We start from the raw sequence: 21,468 nt of genomic DNA on the forward strand, positions 1-21,468 counted from the left end.
AGTTATCCAGGTTTTTGTTTGTTTGTTTGGTTGGTTGGTTGGTTGGTTGGTTGGTTTTTGGGTTTTTTTTGTTTGTTTGGTTTGGGTTTTTGTTGTTTTGTTTTTGTTTTTGTTTTTGGTTTTGTTTTTTGTTTTTGTTTTTGTTTTGGTTTTGGTTTGTTTTTGTTTTTGTTTTTTTTTTGAGGAGAAAGACTTGTAACAACTCTTGAATAGGCCTTCTCTCTCAGCTCTGTGGTCTAAAGTAGAATTTTTTCTTCTTGCATCTTTGTTTTTGCTAAAAATTGGCCCTGGAAGAAATCAGGATTGGTCTGAATTTGGGTCTGTTTGGTGTTGTTTTGTTTGTTTGGGGTTTTTAATTTTATTTTTTAATTGGTGTGATTTGTGTGCAGTTTTTGGAATGAACGTTTTCCTAAAAATGTGTATTTCCGAGACATTTGAAAGATGTTTTTTAAATAGAATTTTTTTTTAATCAAATGAAATGCTGCTGACTTAAAAACTCTATTTTCAAAACTCATTCCTCTTCTCTGAACCTAAGAAATTTTGCTGATTTTCACAGTGTTTCCTCAGCTGCTGAGTTTGAAGGCAGTGATGCTATCACCTCTAAAGAGAAAGCTCAACCCCTCTTCTAATAGGGAAAGGCAGAAAAATGTAAAATACACTGATTTTTTAAAGCTTGACATGAAATGCATTTGCTCCAATAGAAAGCCAGGGACACTCAGTGCAGGGTGTGATTCTCAGTCACTCTCAGCTTTGGCCAAACTTTGCTGCCCTTGAAGGAAATGTGTTTTTTCCCTGTATCCACCCTGAGAGAAAGGTTTAATCCACTATTATCAGCCCTGGGTTAGAACCACATTTCTGTTTCCATGGCCCCAAAAGGAGCTCAGGAAAAGTGGAACTTGTCGTGTATTGATTTTCTTGGCCAGAGCAGGGTTTGCTTGTGGCTCTCTGCAGGATGCTGGTGAGCAGACATGGGGCAGCTCCTGCTGCCCGTGTTAGAATCTGGCTGGATGTGAGATGTGAGGCTGCAGCGTTTCAAAAGCACTAAAAACACATTAATGCAGAGCTTTGAGGTGGCTCATGCAGCCTCCTCAGTGCCCTGGCATCTCAAGGGTCCTTGGCCACCGACCTTTGGGGATCTCTGGAGAGCTTCCTTCCTCAGATGTTGTTTTGACATAACTCTACCCCTTTTTTAAGAGTCTTTCAGGATTAACAAAACAACCAAGGTGGGAGACTCAATGGTCTGGGAGTTGCTAAATTAGAGTTGTCTTGGCAGTGACAAATAAGTTAATTGGAATACGAAGCGTGCGACTCGAGGAATGATCTTTTTGTGGTTCAAAGTGAAAAAAAGTGATGACAAAACCCCATAATAAATATTTAAAGTAAACTGGCCTGCTTGCAATGTAGCTGCAAGTTGTATATTCCAGTTCCCATAAAAGATTATTTTTTAGAACCTACAGAAAAATTGCTGAGATTTTAAATCCTTAAGGACGGTCATTCCACACAAAGTAGGTAAAACTCAGGGTTTGCTACCATTGTGAAATTTGATTTAAGGGAATTAATAACATGAATGCATGCTCTTAAATAACAAACACAGTATTCAGGGTCCTAGGATAGAAAGAAATTATCCTTAAACAGGCATGTGGTGTCTCGAGATAGAGATGAGATATATTTCTCTATTGGTTTGCCAACAGGTTTATACATTGTTGGTGTTTTTCACACTGTGCGTCAGCCAGATAAAAAGATGTCTATTTTCCAGGCAAAAAAAAAAAAAAGAAAAACAAAAACAAACCCCAAAAAACCCCCAACAAAAACCCCACCCCAATAACAAAACCAAAAAAAAAAATCAGATATGAACAATTTCTTGTAATTCTATCAATGATTTTTAATAATTATATAATTGTGAAGTTACTGAAAAACCCGCACTATTTCTACTCTAATTTGTTTTTTGTCTTAACTTTTCTTTCATTTAATTACATTTAATGGTTTGGATTATTTGAGTATTGTTTAGTAAAGCCTGTAATTTCTGGACTTCACAAAGTACTGTGAAAATAATAAGTGCACTGTTTTTACAGAAGTCACACCTGGATATAAATTAATTATTATTATTAAAAACAGGCTTATCGACAAAACCAGATAAAAATAAATATGTCAATGATAGGTTGGTGAGTTTTCATACAAATTCTTTACACTTTGTGTATTTCTGGGGGGAGGTTTGCATTGCCATGTGAATACTCAGCCTATTACTCAGAGTTTTTCACACGTAACCTTTCATCTCTTGGGTCTGAGCTTCCTCTGAATTACTGGAGTTTTATGCCAGAGTGACTCCATTTAGTTACTTCCTCATGGAGTCCTCTGGATTTAGAGAAGTTTACGGAAAAAATCAGTTGGCTGCCTGGGGAATTCTGGTGGAAATGCATCTTGCCATGGTGAAAAGTGCTGGATATTTGACCCTGTGACAATTTGGAGTTTTTGATGCTGCTGAATTTCAAAATATGTTTCAACATCTCCTTGTTTTTAATTGCAGAAAAATCTCTTGTAAAAGGTCTGATAATAAAATTTCTTAACCTAATATTTGTTCTGAGATTTTCTTTTTATCCTGCTCCTCTTTTGTCATGTTTAATTGCTCTCATGGAATGCATTTCTGGCTGGTCTTTTGTTTCCTTACTCCCTGGTATTTACAATTCTATGAACGTGTGTATTTGTGTGAGTGTTGGCATTCAAGGCACCAAGAATGGATTTGTGTACCAGGCAACAGAGGAGAGACTGTGCACTCTTCCTGTCACTGATAAAATCACTATTTCCATCCCTATTGCTAAATATTCTTGGTGTATTCAGAATAAAAATACAATGACTTTTCTTGATTTTTTTTTTTTCCTTGAAGACTCATTGGACTTTTCCCTTTCAGGAAAACACAGCTCTGCTTTTTTATTATTGTAAAAATGAACATTTTTCCTGACCTTGGGTTAGTACTTTCTTTTATATGCTTTCAGTGAACTCATGTCCTTTGGATGAAAGTGTTTTTCAGTATTTTTCTACAAAATTAAAAAAAATAAAGTACAGATAAAATAATAAAACAGTGCAAAGTATCTACTGAACAGAACATTGCACTCAGCAACATTGGTTTTGCTGAAGTTCGTGTATTTTTTCCTTGCCATCACTTTACAGAACTCTAATACAAACAGACTCCTGAAATCCAGTGGGAGTCAAAATAAGATAAAGTTCAGTTATTCTTAACCCTATACCTTGAAAATTGAGATTTTCAGATGATATCAGAATGGAAGGGTAAATCATCATGTAACTGTGAGGTAATTTTCAAATTGTCTCAGAGTTTTGGTTTGCAAATCTCTTCGTGTTTTGTAGGTTGGGTTTTTTTCCCTTAGATTTCTAGTGAAAAATTCTCTGCCTGTTTTCAGATAGCATAATTAAAGAATCAGTATTTTAGTTCATGCAAGTCTATTGTTAAAAATAAAATAATGGGAAAAAAAAGTGAGACTATAAAAAGAGGCTACTTTAGAAGGAGGCAGAAAAAACAAAACCGGTTTCTAGATCAATTGACCTTCCCATAAAAAACCATAATAAAACTTATGGAAGCTTCCATTTTACGATGTGCTACAGTACAGTTACTCCTTCTTGAGAATTTATTCATTAAGTAAGATAAAATTGGAAATCTTTTCTTAGGAACACACAGCTAAATCACTACTTGGAGAGCTGGGAGACACTCCCAGCTTTAACCCCAAATCTAAACAGGACTGGGGCAAGATTTTTTGACTTGTGATTGTTTCTGCTGGTCCTTCTGCTGAAATAATATGACTTTTGTCTGTGTGCTGTTGCAGATTATGGTTTTTTGAAATACACACAGTAAGTGAAGTGGTGCCAATTTCCAGTGCTCAAGTACAATCTTTCCAAGCTGAAAGACTGGAGACCATGAAATCCTGACCATGAGCTGCTTGTGCAGTTTCACTGCAACTTTCCATGAAATCCTCCCCATCCGCCACTCACTCACACTCATGGTTGCCCAAAAATAAAATACCCAACCTCACTCACCTTCACTGCGAGGAATGCAGCACCATTTGAAAGGTTGAACCATTTATAATGACTATTGTTTCCCCTTCACCAAGTGGAACATTTGTGTGGTTTTCCACAGGAGACTCAGACGTGGTTTCAGTGGTTCCATTGGGCCATCTAAAAGGAGCGAAGCCCCAAGTGCAGCCAGTGATTTTGTGGTGTCATAACCCCACTGCCACTCTTGGAAATGGGGTTTGGATTCACAGATCAGTGAGTGCTACAGCCCCTCCTCTGTGCCTGAGCCCAGCCTCACATTCAGCTGGAGCTTTTAGTTAACTTTCAGTGTGATAGTCCTCATCCTCTCTTTGAAGTACTGGGCTTGTTTTGGAGTCCTTGGAGGAATAAAAGTCTTCCCAGGGCAAACACATTTTGGCTTCTCTTCACAGGCTCCTCAGCTGCACGGCAGTCTCAGGAGGGAGAAGAGAAGAAGCACTGTGTTTGTCAATACCTGCTTTGATAGGCCAGGATCAACCTTAATCTCACACCTAAATCCTGCCTTGCACCTCTGACCTGATGGAGAACGGGGAGCTCACTCTGCCGGGTCTGGCTGAAGGTGGCTGCAAGATGAACCCCAAATATAAGTGTGGGTGTATCTGGAATGTCTCCTCTGACAGAGAGAAGTGGCTGGTTTTGCAGCTAAGGGTGAGCCTAAGTAGGAACTGTCATTTGTGTGAGGAATCCTCTGGGATTTGAACGGGAGTTTTATCTCAGAGCAAGCTTTTTGTCTGTTTGACTGATCTGAGTTTGTGGAAAAACTTTACCTTGAGGGTGGCAGAGCAGTGGAACAGGTTAACCAAAGAGATTGTGGAGTCTCCTGGCTGTGCTGTCAGCTCCAGGTAAACCTGATTCAGCAGGGGAATAGGATTGGGAGATGTTCAGAAGTTCTTTACAGCCCCAACCATTCTGTGCTTGATTCTGTAATTCTCTGATTCTGCAGTTCCGTGGTTCTGCATTCTGTGTGTTGTCCTGTCAGAGGAAATATGGGGCTGTCAAATATCCCAGTCTGAGGCCCTGATTCACCAGCTGAAGCTGCAAATGCTTCTGCTTTTGGTTTTGGAGTTGTCCCTATCAGATCTTGAACCCGACATGGGTCATTGGATAGACCACACCTTCCACTTATTATTATAAACTTTTCTGTAAAGTTTTCACTTGTGGCAACAAAAGACCACATAGCAACAAAGCACCTTTCAATTTCTTTTTTACTGTCCGCACAAACCATGTGAGATTTAATCAATTTTTTTAAAGTAAACTGTGAATCTCACTGCTGCTGTAACTCCTCTGAAGTCAAGCCATGATCTGGTCACTCTGGACTGAAGCAGCAAAAGTTGTGCCACAGAGCGGCAACTCCAGTTCCTATTCCTACCAGTGAACATATGAAATACGATGGACCAGATCTTTTAATTACCTTACTTATCTTATATCCTGTGTTATCTTACTCACCTGAGACAAGCACATGGATAAAGAAAAAAGCCTAAGCAGCAAAGGAGAAAACAGTGTTAAAAATAGCCAAGTACTTCAGCAGTTATTGGTGTGTTGATTTTAATGGTGGGGGGGGGAAGAACAGTTTTCCTTTGTCTGTTTGCTGGAACATATGTTTTTGGCTTTAATCTGTTCAGTTTTGCCTTGTGCCATGGCACAAAATAAAGTGTCAGGTCCGAATATCCAGGCGTTCTCTGTGTTGGACAGTCGTGGATGGCTGCTTTTTTTCCTGAGTGATTACCAATAAATATTCCTGTCACAAAATACCAACTTGAATTTTCTGGGAAGTAATTAATTGCACAATCAATCCTCTTAACAGTTGCAGCTGCAAGACACAACTTAGCTTTTTTTCTCACTAATAACAGGGCTGTACTTGACTGTTCTGAGCGCCACCACCATTCTGCACATCTGAGAATAACATTTTCCATCCCCCCACGAATTAATCCTGGCATTTTCTGTGAGCATCTTGTTGGGTTGGGAGGAAATTTAGAAAACTGGTGTGGGAAGGAACATTGTGGAAGAGGGGGAGCATTGTCATTTCACTTTCCAAGGCAGTCTGCAGTTGTTTTGCAGTTGTTCTGCAGGTTGTTGGGGACAGAAAGGCTTTCAGTTTTCAGCTTTGATCCTGGTGGACTCCAGTACTGCCTGGAGGTGATGATGTGATGGCAGGGATGGAAAGAGAAGTTCATCCGTGAACTAGTAGAAAAATATGTAATTGTCCCAATTCCTAGAAAAAAAAAGCTCTTTTTGGTGACCACCAGCACTGTATTTGTAATATATTCACTCCCTCTATTATATGAACATCACCTCAGTATTACCAACAATAGTTCTATGTAATGTTTGCCTCTTCCACAGCACCTTGTGTACAGCTCTCCTAAAATGAAATGGAAAATCAAATGGAAGTTCTCAATTTTTAGAGGAAAATTTGAGCTTCACATTGATTTTGAGACAACAATATTGTTGCATGTCTTTTCTGTATGTGGAAATGGCGGATCTTTTTTAATATATATGATATTAAAATTAACTATGTGAATTTTATTTGCAGCTTCTGGGAAAGTATAAAAACCAGGGAGATCATTTATTCCTGTTCCCTACAATCCAACGTCTATTCCCACTCAACATTAAAGAAACCATTGTTGAAAATCAACCTAAAAGTATGAATTCAAGTCCCTTATTGGCAGTCGTTCTGCTTCCATCAGTCAGTACTGGTGCGACCACAATTCTTTTCTCTACTTCAATCCTGTCTTCTAATCAAATGTTCCCTTAAGTCTCAGATGAAATAGCTGAGGAGAGCTGCAAGGGTTCGGAATGCATCCCGGAGACAAGCTCAAGACAACTTGAGACAAAGGCTGGCATGTTTAGGGAAAAGGAAAAAAAAATCACTGGGAAAAAAACCCCACCTCCTTAAATGGCCCTCAATCAACCTGAGTATTACTACTTCTTCACTAAATATAATTTATTTATAAATAAACTCAAACTATGAGTTTGTTCTGCTTGCTGTGCTGGCCTTGTAGATAGACAGGAAACACAATTCAAACTGACAGTCTGAATGGCACGTGCAAGGGGACAGTAATCAGCTGAAAAACAGAAAAATGGAGAAAATCTTCTTCCAATTTATGTCTAAAAACACTTCCAGGAAAACAGGCATCTAATATATCTAATATACATCCTGATTTCTTTATTCTGGGAGAGTAAAAAAAAAGAAAAAAGGGAGGGGGATAGGGAAACTACTAAAGAAAAAATTGATGAAGGATAGTTATCCGAGAGAAATAACCTATGCAGAGCATTGCCAGACATCTGTGAGAAACAGGAGCTGCAGGAACTGCAGGTGTGACAATGTGCTGGAAGCATGTGCAGGATACAGGAATAACCACTGCCAGATCCTGCAAAACTCCCTGTTCCGGAAGGCTGCTGAAAGCATCAGAAAATGATAACAGCCCTTACTTACCTTGAAACAGCCCTTACTCATGTCCATGGTTAAACCCAGAAAGGTGAAGGCTGCCTGTTTTATTAAATAGAAATAACTGCAGTGCCTTGTGAGAGAATGACCAAACTGCCTTTTAGTGTCTAAAAACAGCTCTGCAAGTTCTGTTTGCTCAGGAGACTCAGACAAGAGGCAGGTGCAGCCACAGTGGTGAGGAGAGACAGGATGAAATTGTTGTGTCACCAGCGAGACTGAGCTGGCAACGTGAATTAAAAACTGTAATTATGACTCAAGTCTTTTAAAATATTGTTCACAGTTGATGGTAAAGGGATGAGTCCTAAAGCACTGTTAGTCAGGCAGTAGTTCTGCTTCCATTGAAGTTACTGGGTAAAAATCTCTTTAATTTTTGTGGTCCTGAACTCAGGCATATTGATCACTGTCAATTCACTTTTAATTCCTCAACACTCCCAACTCAGAGCTGTGTGCTCCAGGTAAAGCTGGCAGCAGTGGGGAGCAAACTGCTGCTACATTTCTCTGTGTATTGAAATGAGAGAGGACTGAGGGGACTGGAGGAGAAGGTGTCTGCACTTTCATGACTGCCACGTTTCAATCTTTGGGTTTCAAAACCAGCATCTCCTTCTTTGTGCAGCCAGTCCCTGAGGGAGAGCCACAGGCTTCTGTTCCCTGTCTGCTTCTGTCCTGCTCTGGTTATAAATGGACTCCAAAGCAGATTCTCTCCTTTATACACTGTGCTTTGAATCTTGGGACTTGCCTTCATCAAAGCTGCCTGAGCCTTGCAGTGGAATGTCTCCTCAGCCCTCACTGCTGCTCAGGCCAGGGGAAGGGACAGGGACACTTCTGCCCTCCCCACACACTCCCAAAACCCTGCCAGCTGTCCTTCATGCAAATGAGTTTCCAGCTGACAATGTGTGTGTTTAATTTAGCTCACATGGTTATACATGGGCAGGTGAGAAGGGTCCATTTCCCTTTTTCATTTCTTTCTTTTTTTTTTCCTTTTCCTCCTGAGCTGGTAAATGTATTTCATCTTGTAACTCTTACTTTGGATTAAAAAGCTGTTGCCTTTGGCAGTGAGGCAGCACAGCAGGCTGAGGAAAGTAAAGCTTCCTTTCATTGCCATGTTTGAAACTAGAGGAAGTCATCATATTACTTTAACAAGCAGAAATGAATGAAAATGTTTAATAGCATTATGCAAGCACGAGGAGCTGTTCTGGCTGCCACAGATTTTGCTCCGTGTGATTCATCGTGCTGGGGGATAACGTGATCCTCTGTTTTCCCCTCACAGCCTCGTCAGGATTTTGTTGTGAAGACTCTTGCAAGGTGAGATCTCTCGAAGGATCTGTTTCTCTCTCTCTTCAGAACACCGAGTCCTCAAACACCAGGCTGAGCTGCAGATCTGGCAGCAGAGTGTTTTTTTTTTTTTTTTTTTTTTTTTTTTTTTTTTTTTTTTTTTTTTTTTTTTTTTGCCACAGAGCATTTCATACCTCACACTGAAATATCACAGAGGAAGGAGCACCCCTCTTCTACCTCAGCTTCTGCTCTGGGGACCTGCAGGATGAAAATCAGCTCCTGGCTCTGCTCAAGCAGAGCAAACTCCTCAAAGTCATTTGGCAAACCCCTCTGCCACAAAGGCAGTCATGAGATAATTGGGGTGCCAGGGTGATATTACCTCATTAGCATGGTGCTGATCATGGTTTGGTGGAGGACACTGGAGTTCATGCCATCTAATTTTGGATGTTGAAGTGAGAGCTGGCTAAACTTTATTCACTCTGGGGGAAAAAGGTGCAGCTGATGTTAGCAGCCTCATTCCTGTCTTAGCAGAAAAGGGATTTTCTTCTGGGGTTGACTGCTTTTCTCTCTACTCTAGAAATTATTTTTCTTTAACAGTTTTGATTATGGAGAAATTACGGATTTAGGGAATAGTTGAGGCTAGAAAGGAGCTCTTGAGATTGAATCCAGTCCCTCTGCTCAAAGCAGGGTCAGCTACAGCAAATTTCCTTAGGACCATACCCAGACAAGTTTCTGGTACCTCCAAGGATGGAGTACTCAACAGCTACTCTGGGAAAATTGTTTCTAGCACTTGACTACAATTGAAAATGTTAAATTTGCAGGTTTAAGTGGAATTTCCTGTATTTCAGCCTGCGCCCATTTCCTCTTGCCCTTTCAATGGGCAGCACTGAGTCACAGCATCTTCTTTACCCCGGTCAGCTGCTTTTACACACTGGCAAGGGTTCCCCTTGGATCTTCTCTCCTCCAGGCTAAGGAGTCTCAGCTCTATCAGCCTTTCTCCATGTTTTTCAGCCCATTAGTTGTCTTTGAGGTAGGGTCTGTCTGTGGGCCCATGTCTCTTTTAACAGAGACCTGCAGGCTGTGTCTGAATCCACCCTGAGCAGAGGGGAAGGATCATCTCTATCAAACTGCCAGCAATGCAATCAAAAACCAAAAATTTAAAAAGAATCATCAAACCAACCTAATGCAGTCCAGGCTGATTTTGCCCCACAACCCAAACCTCTTTTGAACTTTGCCATAATTTAATATTTTCTGTGACACTTCAATTTTAAGGTGACTTTTTTTTTTTTTTTTTTTTTTTTTTTTTTTTTTTTTTTTTTTTTAATGCAAAGAACCAATTCCAGCAACAAACTTGGCAAGTCCTGGCAGCAATAATCTTGTTTGTCATACCTCTGCTTTGACACAGACAGCCCTAACTTCATCCAGACCAAAAGCTGCCCTTGTTAGTGCACTAATTGGCCCATGCTGATAAGAACTACACCTCATTAATGAGGTTTTATGGCTTTTGGGCTGGAGCTGACTCACACCTGGCCAGATCAGAGGATGGATGGAATTAACACACAACTGTCTGCATGTGGCCATGGAGACAGGCCTTTCCCCTTAGGCTGTAAATAAATTAGGGAGAAAATGATTAGTTACTGTGATATTGGGCCACTGCTGATAATCAGGGCTCTAATGTGTGAATATAGTTTGGATAAAGCATGAAGGCACAATGCCCCTGCTAACATCCTCACCATTGAGGAAGGGGCAGTGATTTTGCTAATTGAGCATTTTAAAATTTATTTTAGGCACACAGGTATTTGTGATTTAGTGTTCTTATTAATCCAACTAGTGGTGAAACTCTGAATTGTAGTTTGGTGTGCCATGATTTAGCCTTGTGAGTTTTCCTAACCCTCCACCTTCCTTTCTTCCCCTTTGATTTAAGTTACTCAGAGATTGGTAGTCAACAGTAAAATAGAAAACTGGGTTTCCTATTAATCACTCATTCCCATTGTTTTTGCCATTACCAGCATAATTCAAAGTCATATATATATATATATATATATATATATATATATATGACTCACCTATATATATATATATAGGTGAGTTCCTGTAATCATTTATTGTACTGCTTGAGCCTTAATTAAGAAGCAGATCCATGTTGTACTTGACTTAGTAGAGAAAACTACAAACAAACAAATAAATAGATTCTCAGTTAAATAAAATGAATGAATGAACAAATAAATAAATAAATAGATTCTCTGCAGAGAGCACACAATGTCCTTCAGGCAGAGAAGGGCTGGTAAGCACAAGAAATAAAGTTGATCACGGTGTTTTGGAAAGGTAAGGGAATGCTTAGGGGAAAAAAAAAGAAAAACAGCAAAAGTTACAGGCTCTTCCTTTCCTAATCCATAAATGACATCATCATGACATCATCCAGGTACAGTGACAGAGTGAGGACTTGAGAACAGATTGAGGGTGATTTTCTTCAGTTCTGCAGGATATTATTCCTTCCATGGAAAGGAGAGAGTGAGAGGTAAAGATACAGCCACGTGGTGTCACACAGGGATGAGCAGGACTTGAGGAGCAGGAAAAGTGGTGTCTGATTGTTTGCTGACTGCAAATGAGCAAATGCCTCCAGATTCAGGGTTCTTGTTAGTAATGGAAAGGAGGATTTTCTTTTTGTATGGTTTTGTTCTTTATTTTAATTTTTTTTACTATGGAGTTTTGCTGTATGGCAGTTGGTTTCTGTGACTTATCTTTGGTGGGGCATGGCATTAAAATGTTCACTTGAGGATTATTTTATCTTGTGAACCTTGGCTCCTTTCCCTGCATCTTTTGTGAGACATTATTTCACACAGGCAAATGCGTTCAGAGACTTTTTTTTTATAATTATTTCCACGATATATTGGATGGCAAAATTCCATCTTTTTTAAAAGAATCCTGAAGCTCCTGTTTTCAGACACCTCTACTGAGGAAGAAATCTCTGCATCCTGTGAGGCTGGAAGGTATTTCTAACGATGGAACACGAGCCTTGCTAATTTAAACGATTCATTTGGATCTGAAAGACTGTGATTTTCATCACTGGAAACACATTGGCTTATGTAAAAGCAGGTGCATGTAAGTTTAGCAGTTACATACATCCTACTTTCACTTCCTTGCAGAGGAATTCTTGGTTTCCAAAGGTACAGCACATTTTGAGAGCAAGCAGTTGTTCTGTTAAGTAGCAGTTGCTAATTACAAAAAAAGCAGTGTGGTTCTTCCTATAGATGTTGTAACTGATCAGGCACAAAAAGAGGTTTTCCATGAATGTCTCTACAGCCATGGGAACCCAGAGGGAACAGGTGTTTTAGGGATAGCACTGAAGTTTTTTCTTTAATATACAAGAACGTTTCACAGATGATTTCTTTAAAAAGCATGAAGTCATGAAGTTTTATCATCAGATCTCTTTCACAAGCCTGGTGTTTCTCTGTTTCCCCCCAAGAGAAATAAATTAAGACATTATCTCTGCAGTACATGCAGATGAATCTCTGCAGCATTGCCTGGCAGAGGTGAAATAAATCCAAGCCATTTGGAGAAAACTCAGCATTCATAAATATTATCAGCTCATCCACAGATAACAATTGAACCATTTAGTACCAGGTTACAAATCCTCAGCAGCCTGAAAATCTTTTTGTTGTTGTTGTTGTTTTAGTTTTTGTTTGTTTGTTTGTTTGTTTTTAGTAACATAAATGGCTCTGCTTTGATGGCTTGATTTCTTTGGATTGGCATAAGCTGGCAATAAAATCTACCCCTTTTTTTGGTGACAAAATGATTTTTAGGAATACATTATTGAAGGAACCTGAATGTTCAGCACTTCTTGAGGCCAGCAGCCTGCCCCCATGCACTGTCCAACACCGAGGAATCAGTGAAATTCTGGGAAAAGTGAATTTCAGCCACAAAAGCTCAGCTCTTGCACTGAGGTGAAGTCCCTTGTCCCTTCTTTATCTTTCCTTCAACTTGGAACCTCTTTTTTTTCGGGGTGCAGAATAATTCAAATAAATTTTGCTCCAGAACATGGAATAGAGAGGCACAGAGCTGATTGTGAACTTGAGTCTGATTTTACAGGCTGGAGGGAAAATGTGGTTTGGTTTTTTTTTTTTTCCTTTCATGTCACCACATGGAAACTGTCAGTATTTTAAATTCTTGGTAGAACACTAGGAAATGTGATGAGCTGTAAGTGTGAACTCCTGTTTTCAGATATCTCTCCAGTGGAAAAAAAAAAAAAGAAAAAGAAAAAAGAGAGACAAAGTCAAGAAAATACAGGTGTAAAGGAGCCTTCTCAGAATGGAGTGACCTTAATTTCATCCATGCTCTATTGGGAGACACTGTAAAATGCAAATATGTTTTTTGTTGTTTTTTGTTTTTTGTTTTTTTTTTTGTCTTAAGTATGTCACTCTGACTGCTAATACTTACAAATGTTATTTAGACTGCAGAATTAATTACCTCAGGAAGTCATTAAAGGTAATTCTAAGCTTCATACTCCAAAGTTTAAGACTGTCTTCAATTATGGGAGAACGAGGCTTAGAATTCCTGAGATCCTGTGTGAAATTTGAACTCTGTGGTGAGTCTAAGCTTTGCCCCTAATGACTGCTAGAGGTGGATGATTTTCATGGTTTAATAGCACATTGTGTGAAGAAGAATTTCCCCTTAGTGGCTTTAATCATATTGACAGACCCAACTTTCTAAGCTTGCCCTTCTATTTTGATATTCCAGGTCCATCCCCTTTTGATTTAGCAGAAAAATAACAAAGCTTTATATACTTCCACACATTCGCATTTATTTTATACACAGCCACTTTCTCCTTGAGAATGGAGAACAGGGGGAAAAAAGCAATTTTAAGAGCAAGAAATACTATTTTAAAGGATTGATCTGAACTGAATGACTCAATTATATGTTTGGCAAGTGTTTCTACCTTTGAAGCAATCAGTGGAAGCCTGAGGGAGATGAAGTTTTAGAACATTAGAGCCACGAACTTTGTTTTTAATAATACATGAAGTTGCCTTAATAAATCCTTATGAAACTGTAACAACAGAAGGTAATGGCTGGTTTTAGTTAATGACCCATTAAAATGTTAGCAAAGCAACACTAACTGTGATATTTGTTGAGAATCAGTTTCAAAGGGACAATTAATATTAAAATCTGATGTTGATTTATTAACCAATCCATTTTTAAGGTATTACTTCCTACCTGGAGCAATGAGTGCATGCTGCAATGGCAGTGTTGGTAAATCAGTAATTCCATGAGGGTTAATAATCTCTTTTGCTCCAATTAGGCAACAGAAGAAAGAAATAGCTGTCCCTTCCCATGGATGTTATTGCTGAGGTAAATTACTGTCTTGGATGATGCTTTGAAATAATGTTCTTAAATGGACACCCACAAATCTGAGCCATCCAAAAGCCGCAGAGATGAAAACCTAGTTTTGCCTAATTAGGCTGAGGGAAAGGACCTTCCATCAATTCTGAGAAATAACACAAAAAACCCCACAGGCCTCTTTGCAACCAAGAAGCTGCACTGGTTGAGATAACCGAAGACACTTCTTTAATGTAATTACTTATTAACTACTTTTTGTGCTCATGCCACAGGCCCAGACCCTCAGTTCTGCACAACAGGAGACTCAGAGGTTGCATCACTGAGGCTGTGCCTGCTGTTGGAATCAGGGATGGTTTGGAAAGGCTGGCATCTCTTATGTGGAGATAATTTTCCTTTTATGTGTCTTACAGGTTCATGTCATCCATGTGTCTGCTTTTGCTTTGTTTTCACCTCAGATAAAGGTAAAGCCAAGGAAATCCACCCTGTACTTCAAGGGAAGGGTGGCAAAGCCTGTGCTGGCACTTTTTGAGGAGCAGGTTCCATGTTCTGGGGTAAACTTCATTAAATTTCTGTGTTTTGTGCATTAGGTTTTACGTCACCCTGTGAAATTAAAGAATTACTGATCATGGATTTCATCTCATTTTCTTCTCAGAAGCAAAGGCTGCAAATTCCCCAGAGGAACCTTTCCCTGAGCTCATACAAAGCTGAAATTCAAGCTCATTCTTGATGTGTTCATTAGCAAGCCTTGCCTGCCTGAGCAATCACCTGGTCTCAGCAGGCTTCCTTCCCTCTTTCCCTTCTCCAGTGTGTGCCAGCCTGTGTCATGTCCTGGATCCCTGTGGCCTTTCAGGAGAGCTTCACTGCTCTGGAAAAAATGAAGTTTATTTCTCCTTCAGCTCTGCAAGTGGAGTCACTGAGGTGCAGGGATATAAAAAGTGTGGCTGAGGTCTACCAGTTCCAGCCCCTCGAGGGCTTTGGCGCTGTGACACCCAAGAGGTTCTGTTTGGTAGTTAGACCCATTTTTGTTGTTAGTAAATAGCTCTGGGGTAGGGCTGAGGTACTCAAACATTTCTTTGGGGGGTGAAATTGCAGTGACAGCACAGGAACCAAGCAAGAGACCAGGTCTCACATCCATCACGGGGTGGCAGATGGCAAAGCCATGCCAGGAGGTGCTTTCCTGCCTGGACATGCCCAGGCACAACAATCAAACATGATGAAGAGGACATTTAACAACCCTTATAAGCCAGCTATCCTCTGACTGGACTCCTGCCAGAGATATTTTGGCCGGTCACCTACAGAGAGCATTCATCTGGTGTTGACCCACGGTTTTGTTTTCCATTGTGGTTTTTGTGTGTGTGTACTTCTGGTTTTGAACACTCGGATTATTTGCCAATCAGTTTCAAATGCCTGTCCATGAACAATTTACTTCTGGAGCCACCTGGGCCAAGAGAAAATGAGCCTGAGTTGTCACAGACCTCTCAGGTATGAGGCACTGCCAGGGTGGTGGGGGAAGTTGGAGCTAACAAAAAAAAAAGGCAAAAAACAATTTGTCCATGTAGAAATGTGGAGAAATGAGTCCAGTGGAAAAACATCTTTTGTGTGATCCAAAATCCTTTGTGTTCCCTTGAAACACTAACAGCATCACTGTAAAAAAATATTAATAAAGGCAGAGCTGATTCATGAGTCAGTGACAAATCCACCAACCATTTATTACTGATCTACTGCTACGTGAAGTTTTCACAGGGTGATTTTTTCAGTATGACACTGGAACATGAAACAACTGACCCCAATGAGAGGTTCCCCAAATGCAGTACTGTCTTGAGCTTTGCCTCTTTGAAGAGAAAGCAGATTTATTTGGGGTTATTGCCGTGCCAAAGGAAATTAGTTCAGTCATGCTGTTTTCTTATTGGTACCTCCTACTGTTTGCAGTTGCTGGGGATCACTAAAAACACACTAGATCTGCTTTTAGTTGATACAGATAGTGTTTCATTTCAGGAGAATGAGGCCTGCTTTTTTTAGGAAGCATTATTTAAACATCTGCTCAAGAAACTGTCTCCTGTCCAAAATGTCTTGCCCTATTTTTGAGTCTTTCTTTCTCTTCTCCACAGGTGAACTGTGGTAAGACACAGCTCTAAAAACCTCAGGAGCTCTCTGGGATGATAAAGGGAGGTGGAGCTGAGGCATACTCAGAAAGAAAACTTTGCCTTTTAATTCATAGCAGTAACAGCACCTCAGCAGAAGTTCTATGTGACAAAAATTCCAATGATGCCTTGCCCTGAGAAAACCTTCCCTTGTGGGTGACAGCACTGTGAAAGACACTGGTCATTTTGATTTTAGCTTGGGTAAAGCCTGAAGCTGAGCTCTGTATAAAAGCAGTGGTCAGGAAGAGGTGACAGGGGGAGATTTTTATTTAGCTTTGGTTTTTTTTTTTTTTTTTTTTTTTTTTTTTTTTTTTTTTTGTTGGTTTGCTTTTTTTTGGGTTTGTTTTTTTTTTTTTAGATTTTAGATTGCTTTAGATTTTTTAGATTTTTTTTTTAAAATTTCTTGGCCCAGTTTTGTATAGCTGATACAACTTTTTATTTTTTAATTTTGTTAGGGAGTGCTACCAAAAAAAAATCAAATACAGGGAGTGATACTGTGCAGTCCCTCACCTGCCCTGAGGAGAGGATTCACAGGTCTGAAGTGACCTCTCCACTCTGGGTGTTCAATGTGCAGCTGAGAGGGTGAGATAAGATAAAAGCCCAGGCTGTGCTACCTTAAGCTTACTTAAAACACCCACCTTTGATGTTTACCTAATCCAGCTCTGATACTTGGAATGAGCACTTTGGTTGGAACTTAAGCAAGGCTGAGGCTTGGATAAATGCCAGCTTGCTGATCCTCTGACTGATGAAGACTGAGGAAAACAACTGGAAGATTTGGCAGGAATTATATCAGCATTCCCTGATTGAGAGTGTGCACCTGCCACTCGCTGCTCAAGCCTGGAACTCAGGTCTTTCTAAATTTACACCTGCTCCTTTTTCATGTTTAGTTAAAAGTTGTTGACAAGCCTGTGTGTTTTATTATCTGTGCATCTATTTATTTTCCTTAATGTGGGATGTCAGGGCTCAGCATGAGACTGTTTGGAACTTCAAGCTGGGCTGAATGTGAGGAGAAAGCCTGGCATGACCTGCCACGTGCTCAGACACGTTGAACCAGACCCAGATGTTCTGGGAAGAGGGGAAAAAATTACTTGAGTATGAGCAATAATGTGGTTGCTGAAAATGTGGTCATTTTGGGATGGGGAGGGGCCTTGCCTACCTGCTGAAGTAGTTTTTGCTCCATCTGGCTACAGGTTTCAGACGCTCTCATCCCTCTGAAGAGGAAATAGCCCAGAAACTATGGCATAAATCTGTGTGAGAAAGGGTCCTGTGGAATAATTGCATCTAGACAGCCTAAAATATATTACAACAAAACCAGATGCTAAGAGGAGTTAGCTGGGTATGGACTGTCCTTCACTCCTCACATTTTATTCTCTTCAACAAGCACAGATTCAGAACAGTAACTGAGGCAACAGTTCTGCATGTTGTTCATCCAGCCTGGAGAGAAGGTCGAGGTAATTTCAGCTAATTACAGAGGGCAAAACTGATCCTCAGTTACCTCTGGTGAGGCATTAATAAAGCTTTCACATGAAGATAAGATCTTTCATAAGATCCTTCACAATGTTATCTCTTAGAACTATCTCCATAACAATATATATAGTATTAGAGGGATATATATAGTTGTACTTGCATTTTTAATGACTTTGGATACTCGTGGAAAAAAAGAAAGTGCTAGGCAGACGACAGAAGGGCTTGAGAACAAACTGCAAGGAGGCTTTCATGAATTAAAAATCGAAAATTATGTTTTAAAAATCAGAGGGTATGGAAGAGTCTCTATAAATTCTCAGGTTATTGCGTACATTGCTCGAGGGTTTTGTGCAAAAAACCTTTCAGCAGTAGAGTATCACTGTAGGACTATCTCTAGAGCTGCCTCCTGGAATGAAGATGCTGATTTTGGAGGGTGCTGAAGGCATGAAAACCTCATCTGGCTCCCCAGAACATGCTGGTCTGCTGCACTTCTGCCCACAGGAGCGTGGGGATGGAACAGGAGTGTCCCTCCTGTTGCCCCCATTTGTCACCCCATACTCAAACCCCAAGAGCACAGGCTTTGAAAGTGTGAGATCCACAACCCAGTGCATTCCTGCTTGCATTGGAGAAGGGCTCCAATATTTTTAGCCTCAGAGAAGATGAGGTTAACGTGGCATCATGTGGCATCTTATAAGTCACAAATGGTCGGTGTGAAGAAAGGATGGAAAAAGATCATCTTGGAAAAAAGTAGGAGCAGGGTGTTAAGTCTCCTAGGCAAGTGAACTGCCACAAGAAGACAGGATAACTGGCAGCAATCAATGTTTTAATATTTGTCAGGTGATGATTTGAACCCAGCTCTCTCTCTGCTGGGTGTAGAAAGAGTGCAGATTTTCTCCTCTGCCTCTCCTGAGAGAATCCAGCCCACTGATTCCCCTGGCCCACTGCAGGGTGAGTGTCAGGGTACACTTCTTCCAGATGTTTCCCAAAGTGCCTCTCCACTTACTTCCCCTTGGTTTGTCTTGCAATATGTAACCAAAAATGTATATTCTGTTTTTCACCTGTTGAAACTGGTTGGGGAGATTTTTTTTTCTTTATCTCTTGTATAACCCATCCCTCATAACTCCAGGGGGGAGGGGGCAGGGGTGTCTTCTGTTAATGGACCAGTGGTGTCTTTTGTTAATGGGGCAGCTGTTAAAACCGGGTGGGGCAGTGTTTCTTTCTCTCTTCCACCACCCATCTTCCCTCCAGGGGATATCTGCTGTTCATGGGCCATCGAGGCTCACTGCATGGCTGGTAAAATTACATCATCCCGTTGGGAGGAGCCCAGCATTCCTACCTGGATAAAACATGAGATTCAGAACACCAGGACAGCCTGTTTGCACTGGATTCCCAGAGGAAGGCTGGACCCATCTCACCACTGGACCCTTCTACAGGATCATCTCTGCTCCAACAGGACCACATCTGTCACTCCAGAAGGGCTTTACTGGACTGCACCCAACACCCTGACCAACAGGGTGTCAGGTCGTGTTCTGACTGTCAGTATTTCTAGGATTTTTTCTTGTTTGCTTGGGTTGTTGTTTTTTTGTTTGTTTGTTTTGGGTTTTTTGTTTTCTGTACTGCATTTGTATTTTTAATATTCCTAGTAAAGAACTGTTATTCCCATATCTTTGCCTGAAAGCCCTTAATTTCAAAATTATAATAATTCAGATGGAGGAGGTTTACATTCTCCATTCCAAGGGAAGCTTCCAGCTTTCCCTGGCAGACACCTGTCATCCCAAACTAAGACACCCCTGCATTTTACACTTGGTGGTATATGAACTACCAGGACTCTGGGTACTACATGGACTTGTGAGTTCCAAAATAATGAGACCACCTAAAACTTGACTCTTGCAATGTGGACAATTTCAGTGCCTGAATCTCTTGGTGGATTTGCCCTTGGCGTCCCTGAGGCTTTAGTTCTTCTTTGATGCAGGAATAACAGAACACTCCAGACTTACAGGGATGCTGTGGAAGATCAGTGCACAAAACATTGTCAAGGATTCTGGATCACATCGCTTCATATCATTAAAAAAAATAAATCCTGTGCATAATTATCCTCTTTTGGCATTGATACATTCCTAAATATTCACTGCTGGTCCTCATGAAAACTTTTGCAGTAGAATTTCTAACTAAGACAATGCTCTCAGGCACAGGATGGGATTCTTGGGGTGTCCTTTGAAGAGTCAGGAGCTGAACGTGGTGATTCTCCCAACTCAGCCCATTCTGTGATTCTGTGAATCAGGAAGCCACCAGCAAAATTACTTAATACAACAACAAAAAATAAAATCATCTTTTTTCCCCTCTGCTGGTTTAGGAAACCATTTTGATAATTTCAAATCAACAAGAGAATATTTGTTTCACAACTAATCATTATTTCTTTTTGAGGAGGGTATATATAGTATACCAAGGAAAATATTCCTGGGCACAAAACACCTGCTATCCATCCTAAAATAAAGAAATTGCATGGTTCTACATAACTCTTGCTGAGATTTTTGCTTATTTAATTTATGCAACAAATGAGAGAAAGACAAGCCCATGTTTAGAATCTCACAAATAATTAATTCAGTGTTTTTGCGGTTTGTCTTAATTTGAAAATTGATGATTTTCCTCCCCTCTTCTTTTTTTGCAACAGTTCTTTAGTGGATACTATGAAGTATTGCATTTACTTGTAGAACCAGTAATAAGTTCTCAGAAGATGACAGCTCAGGGGATCACAATTAATTAATAGCCAATGAAAATAAACTTTTAATTACTGATTTAGGTATTGGGAAGAAGATATTCGACTAAAACACTTAGAGAAACATCTTTCCTCCCATTCTCAAGACACAAGTTCAGCCCAGACCCTCTCCTCCCCTTTCCTGGTCTGCCCTCCTCTTGTCACTGCCGATGTTTGCATCTGTAAAGCTGCTCCAAGCTGTACTTTGGATTTATTTCTAACATCTCCCTCTTTCTCCAGCCTCATGTATCAAGAACTTGCTGCCTTTTACTCAGCATGAGTGTGGTCTGACATTTTGCCCCCCATAACCCTGTTGTGTGTCTGTTCTCTGCCGTAGATATTCTCTCTCTGCAGTTCTCAGAGCTTGCTCTCTGGCCATCCAAGTGCATTTGTACAGACCTGTCTCATCCCAAAACCCAGAAGATAATTTGCCTTTCCAGTATGAAAAGTAAACCACTAAATATTTCCGTATTTTAATCACTTTCGGTAACTTTGCAACTACTGTTTTGTCTTATTCATCAAGTACTCATGTACTACCTCATCCATCTATTTTTATTATTTATTTTTGTTGCTGCTGTTTTATTGAGGAGTTTTATGCCTTTATCACAGACCCTTCTTCAGCTCCCCATAAAACCACCTCAGCTTTTCTTTCAAACAGCCTCTTTATGGTGCTGCTGAGTTGATGGTGGGACAGGAGGATATTGAAATTCTCTCCCAACTTTGCTGATTCTGTGGTTCTGAAAGTCATGAAGGGCCCAAGACCACTTTAAATGCCAGTTTCCACCCTCTTGTCAGTGTGACTACACTTCCCTTTGAAGGAAAATACTTGTTAACATCTTTTCAGCTTGAGCTGCTGCTCATCTGTGTGAGCACCTGAAAGAAAAGATGTTTCACTTTCCTCATGCAGAGGATGAGCTAAATACCTGTAGGATCCAGGTCTAGGGTCTGTGGCTTGGATCTCATGCTGAACTAACACTGTCACCAATCTAGGAGAAAAT

General features: G+C 40.3%; 1 protein-coding gene and 3 long non-coding RNA genes across 4 annotated transcripts in view; 3 read left to right on the forward strand and 1 right to left on the reverse strand.

The window, feature by feature from the left end:
* The window catches only part of TMPRSS2 (transmembrane serine protease 2), a 315,898-nt gene that overhangs the window by 251,798 nt on the left and 42,632 nt on the right, over positions 1-21,468 (forward strand). The gene's annotated exons all lie outside the window — the stretch shown is intronic.
* LOC136286138 (uncharacterized) lies at positions 8,010-10,230 on the reverse strand. The gene is made up of 4 exons (XR_010719785.1): positions 10,166-10,230; positions 9,156-9,255; positions 8,971-9,034; positions 8,010-8,882 (listed from the first exon to the last, which is right to left on the reverse strand). It is a non-coding gene; the product is annotated as an uncharacterized lncRNA (long non-coding RNA).
* LOC136286140 (uncharacterized) lies at positions 11,219-13,084 on the forward strand. Its single transcript, XR_010719787.1, has 3 exons — positions 11,219-11,294; positions 12,580-12,720; positions 12,998-13,084. It is a non-coding gene; the product is annotated as an uncharacterized lncRNA (long non-coding RNA).
* Positions 14,073-16,086, forward strand: LOC136286139 (uncharacterized). Its single transcript, XR_010719786.1, has 3 exons — positions 14,073-14,122; positions 14,521-14,571; positions 14,698-16,086. It is a non-coding gene; the product is annotated as an uncharacterized lncRNA (long non-coding RNA).

This window comes from Chamaea fasciata, unplaced genomic scaffold (genome assembly GCF_029207755.1).
Source record: "Chamaea fasciata isolate MVZ Bird 193981 ecotype frontalis unplaced genomic scaffold, bChaFas1.0.hap1 SCAF_2, whole genome shotgun sequence".
Taxonomy (NCBI): Eukaryota; Metazoa; Chordata; class Aves; order Passeriformes; family Sylviidae; genus Chamaea; species Chamaea fasciata.